This window comes from Macaca fascicularis, chromosome 10, assembly GCF_037993035.2.
Source record: "Macaca fascicularis isolate 582-1 chromosome 10, T2T-MFA8v1.1".
Lineage (NCBI taxonomy): Eukaryota > Metazoa > Chordata > Mammalia > Primates > Cercopithecidae > Macaca > Macaca fascicularis.
Window position 1 is genome coordinate 79353431 of NC_088384.1, and position 6113 is coordinate 79359543.

Below are 6113 nucleotides of genomic sequence, written 5' to 3' on the forward strand. Positions count from 1 at the left end.
AAATTCGTAAAAGGGTTAAATAATTCAATACTTGTAGGAAGACCACACACATCTGTGTCTCATCCTCTAAGACAAGCAGCCTGCAGGATGAGAACCTATTCCAGGATGAGCCTCCAACTGCAGTGACTTCCTTTCAGCATCGCCTTTCAGGTAAAACTACCCTTCCTCTCTAAATTCAAATTATCTACCTGAAGAAATTATCCCATTTTAAATATTGGGAACTTTTCCTCCTAGCAGAAGACTACAGTTTAAACAAAACTGTACTGTTTAAGGTCATTTCAATTTGGATTCCTCATCTCTAAAATTAAAGCATGACATCCCATTAGCAGCCTACTCTCGCTCACTGGTTCCAATTACAACTGTGTTTTAGAAATAGCCTCCTTTGGAGATTTCTGCATGCTGCTTACAGAAAGCATAATTTCTAGCATCCATTATCCATCTTATTTCATCATTAATCTTGAAAATGTGTTTATGTCTACATGGGAAATGTTTTTTTGATTAACCAAAAACTAATGTTTTTGGTTATATTCATGGTATGAAATATTCTGTCTTAACAAGTAACATTAAATGAATGGAGAAAGATGGGCTGTTCACTCAGTGAGGGTGAGATAATTGGTTACTTATTTGGAAAAATAAATTCATTCTTATCTTGGGCCTTATGTATATTGGTAAGACTAGGATACACTATATGACTTTGGATGCCAAAGATATAATTTTTGGCATTCAAAGTCACATACTATTTGCCAGTCGTGTATTGCCTGGGGCTCTTCTCATTTTCACCCAGGTTGACAAAGCAGCTACCATTAGAATAGAGCTCGCTGATCTGCCAAGGAAAAGAGAGCTAAGACAGGTCTTGCACTGGCAATTAAATGCTTCAACCCCAATTTGATGATCATCAGACATTAACAATTCATTGGCCAGAACTGGTCATATGGCCCAGAACCAACATGGCCCTATCCACAAGGAAACCAGAACATGCAATTTCACTATGTGCCTTGAAGGAAAGAGCTGGATATATTTGTTAAATCAAATATTTGGCCCACTTTGCTAACAGAAATAAAATAGTGATTACACAGTGCACAAAGATCAGCTCCAGATGGAAGAAAACATGAGAAAATGTTTTTAAGACTGCAGAAGGATTTTCCAAACAAGACTAAAAAGCCCAGATTCTCAGCAGCACTATTGATATCTTTGACTAAAATAAACACTTACATTTCTGTACAACAGGTTCATAATTAAAACCATAATTATAATGTTTAGAAATATGTGGACTAGTTTTCCTGAAGTAAAGTCTTTTATAAAACACCTACAGATGTGAGATAAAATGTTATAAGCATATTTTACAATGTGTGGCTGAAATGGCAAGAAAGTAATGGATATTCTCAAGAACCCAAATATAAAAAAAAACAAAAAGAACTACCAAAAGCAAGTAAAACCTCATCAGGCAGGTAAATGGCACTGAAGCATAAGATTTCCTCAAGGTCATCTAATAAGCCCTTATAGAGCACCTGTGTGTAGCTACATGTGGATGCGGAGACTAAGGCATAGAGACTACCATATAAAGATGGAAACCTGGAAGACGACATCCTCAGTGGAAGGATAGTAGGGGAAAATGCTTCAATGCAGGTGGCTATCCAAGAGAAAATTTCCATACTGGGTATGGGATAATGGACTAAAACAAAACTAAACTAATAATTTATGACCAGTAGTTAGTAGTCAAATGATTTGTTTCCCATATTCATACTGATTGATCTAAAATATACCAGTTCAATCATCCTGCTAAAAACACTAGTTATTTTAGATATAACATATTACATTTCTGAAGATATCAAAATGCTCATAAAATAATAATGAATAAACAGACCAAAATCTGTGAGAATAAGAACCTGGAGAAGAAAGCAGAGTCCTAAAGCTGCTTTTCCCCCAAGGGCATGTGCTGAACCCAATCCTGCATTAGAGCTCTATTTTTAATGGCCTCATGGTTGTTGGGGGAAGTGCAGGCAAACCACATTACTTTAAAGGTGAGTACTGAAAAGGTTGTTAACTAGAGCTAATGGAGCAATACCTGCAACCACTTCTTTCTCTTACTTCTATCTTCACCCCCAGGCAACAGCTTGCCAGGTTGTATTGTTGTTATAGAGTATGAAAGAGGGAGGTCTTTCCCAGAAGCTTATCACCACTGGCATACCTATTCAGCCTAGCTTAAAGCCAGGACCTCAAAGGGACCACATTTAGAGGGTGAACCAGAAAAACAAAACAAAACAAAACAAAAACAAAGCCCTAAAAAATCTAGCTAAAGGCAACTTGCCTATCTAGGACTAGGTTATAATTGCAACATGGAAAGACAGAGTGATAGAGAAAGAAGAAAAAGAAGAAGAAAATAGGCCGGGCGCGGTGGCTCAAGCCTGTAATCCCAGCACTTTGGGAGGCCGAGACGGGCGGATCACGAGGTCAGGAGATCAAGACCATCCTGGCTAACACGGTGAAACCCCGTCTCTACTAAAAAATACAAAAAACTAGCCGGGCGAGGTGGCAGACGCCTGTAGTCCCAGCTACTCGGGAGGCTGAGGCAGGAGAATGGCGTAACCCGGGAGGCGGAGCTTGCAGTGAGCTGAGATCCGGCCACTGCACTCCAGCCCGGGCGACAAAGCAAGACTCGTCTCAAAAAAAAAAGAAAGTAAAGATGAGGAGGCAGAGAAAAGGGAAGAAGAGAGAAAAGAAGACAACATTAAGTTACAGATGAAGAGTAGGGGGCACAGTGGTACATGCTTGTAATCCCAGTACTTTGGGAGGCAGAGGTGGGAAGATCTCTTGAGGCCAAGAGTTTGAGACCAGGTTGGCTAGGCAGCATAGCAAGGCCCTGTGTCTACAAAAAAAACCAAAAAAACAAAATTAAAGCCAAGTGTGGTGGCCTGTGCCTTTAGTCCTAGCTACTCAGGAGGCTGAGGTGGGAGAGTGGCTTGAACAAAGGAGTTTGAGGCTGTAGTGAGCTCTGATTGTGCCACTGCACTCCCGCCTGGGTGACAGTGTGAGACCCTGTCTTTAAAATTAAATTAGTGAATAAGTAAACATGAAACAAGGAGAGAAAAACTAAGGAAAGAAAAAAATAGAAAGGAAGGAAGGGAGGGAGGGAGGAAAAAAGAGAAAAAAACCAGAGTATCCCACCACATGCTCTCAATTATGCAGGTTTGTGGCTGACATTGGCATTATTTATGTGTGAAAACAAGTAAACTTAGGAAAAATGTAACTCATACACATATAATCTCAAGGATCTATGTTCAAAAAAGCATAAAGAAAGCCAACCAATCAATAACAACAAAAAGTCAATAAACACATAAAAATATATAAAGTAAAACCACAACGAAATAGTTTTTATACTTGTAAGGGGCACTCTTTCCAGCTGTCCAGGATACCCGTTTCTCTCAAGCCATTAGTGCTTGAGACAACTTAACCTCTTCTAACGTCCAGAAGGATGGAAATATCTAAGACTCAACCAAACTCTATTCCTCATTTAAAATAAAATGCCTCTTAAAAGGATAAAAACAGGAAATATGACATTTCTCCAAACAATGTAATAGTAATAGATGTAATAGTCTAAATTACATCTATGACAAATAATGAAAAAATTCCATTTGAGAAGTACTTATTGCTTCCTTCTAGGTTGTGATTAGTTACCCTTGAGAGAAAGGAACAGGAGAGAGTTCCTCAAGATGACCCTGTGGTTTGGAAAACATCCAAAGGTTGTGGAGATGTCAGGACATTATTCTGCAGATTTTTTTTTTTTTTTTTTTTGAGACGGGGTTTCACTCCTGTTGCACAGACTGGAGTGCAATCGTGCTGTCTTGGCTCACCACAACTTCCGCCTCCCAGGTTCAAGCAATTCTCCTGCCTCAGTCTCCTGAGTAGCTGGGATTACAGGTATATGATGCCACACCCAAATAATTTTTTTTTTTTTTTAAATTTTAGTGGAGACAAGATTTCGCCATGTTGGTCAGGCTGGTCTCGAACTCCTGACCTCAGATGATCCGCCTGCCTCAGCCTCCCAATGTGCTGGGATTACAGGCATGAGCCACCGAGCCTGGACTATTCTGCAGATTTTATTGGGATATTAAGGGGGATTGGAGGTTAAGATTTTTATTAAGTCCAGTGGCAAGAAAACACAAAAAAACACCAAAGCCTATTCTTCTGGCCACAGTGAAGGAGGGGGCCTGAACCCAGCAGATGCCATTTGCATTGGTGTTTACCATTCTGATTCCCAAACTTGCGGGGAGGGTGGGGGTGATGAGTGTGCAAATATAACATTTAGCATCTTGAACAAGACCTGAACTTGTTTTGCTGTGCTGTGCCTCTTTTAGCATCTGACTTCACAGGAGACCTGGAGAGAAGTTTTAAAGAATGTATTGTCTCTGAAAGAATGTAAGATATTTTAACAATGCACTCATTGCAAATTAACAAAAGCTGTTCTAATCTCCAACCACTGCTTTTCATTCTATTCACCAAGAGATTAAGCAATGTGGGGACTGCATTTCAGAATTTACCTACTAAGATGGTACTCCAAATCAACTGTTGGGCTGCAGTAGTACAAAAAAAAAAGTTGATTTTTAAAAAAAATTTAATCTTCTTATGTGTGTACGTGTCTTATCTAATTCAACTCAAGACAAAAAACCTGTTGTTCCTCCATTCATCGAAGCTATATTATTTACAATAATTCAACAACAAGACCCTGTACAGAGCATTAGCCCTCTGAAAACTTCCAGAAATGAAGCCAATGGACTATACTCAATGCATAACACAGTCAAAGGAACATCAACTCTCCAAGATACAAAAGAATCAGTGTAAGAAGTCTGGCAGTTTAAAAAGCCAGTGTTTAAATGAGCCCACTAGCTTTCCAGCAATGGTTCTTAACCAGTGTGAAAGTCTGAAAAGACAGACATAGAATTCAGAATCTGGATGGCAAGGGAACTCATTGAGATCCAGGAATAAGTTAAAACTCAATCCAAGGAAACCAAGCAATCCAGTAAAATGATTCAGGAGTTGAAAGACAAAGTAGCCATTTTGAGAAAGACCTAAACTAAATTCCTTGAACTGCAAAATTCACTACAAGAATTCATAAAACAGTTGTCAAGTATTAACAGCAGAAAAGAACAAGATGAGGAAAGAATCTCAGAGCTCAAAGACCAGTTCTTGAAATCAACTCAGTCAGACAAAAAAATAAAGAAAAAGGAAATAAGAAAGATGAACAAAACCTCCAAGAAATATGGGATTATGTAAAGAGACCAAATCTACAGCTCGTTAGCATTCCTGAGAGAGAAAGAGAGGAAATGAATAACCTGGAAAATACATTTAATGAAGAGAGAATTTGTGAAAATGTTCCTAATCTCTCTAAAGAAGCTGACATGCAAATCCAAGAAATACAGAGAACCCCAGCTAGATACTATTCAAGATGACCATCCCCAAGGCACACAGTCATCAGATTCACCAATGCCAATGCAAAAGAAAAAAATCTTAAAGGCAACTGGGAGAAGGGGCAGGTCACTTATGAAAGGGACCCCATCAGGCTAGAAGCAGGCCTCTCAGAAGAAACCTTACCACCCAGAAGAGGTTAGGGATCTATTTTCAGTGCCCTAAAAGAAAAGACATTTCAAACAAGAATTTCATATCCAACCAAGCTAAGCTTCATAAATGAAGGAAAAATAAAATACTTCTTAGATAAGCAAATGCTGAAGGAGTACATTTCATTAGAGCAGTCTTACAAGAGGCCCTTACGGAGTGCAAAACATGGAATCAAAAGAATGACACCTGCTGCCACAAAAACATGTGTAAGCACATAGCCCACAGACACTATAAAACGACTGTACAATTAAGTCTATGTAACAACCCGCTAACAACATGATGACAGGATTAAAACCACACGTATCAATACTAACCTTAAATGCAAACGTGCCAAATGCCCCACTTAAAATACATAGAGTGCCAGGCTGGATAAAAAGATAAGACCTAATCATCTGTTGTCCTTTAAGAGACCCATTGCACATGTAATGACACCAATGACTCAAAATAAAAGGAAGAAGAAATGTTTACCATGCAAATGGAAAACAAAAAAGAGTGGGATT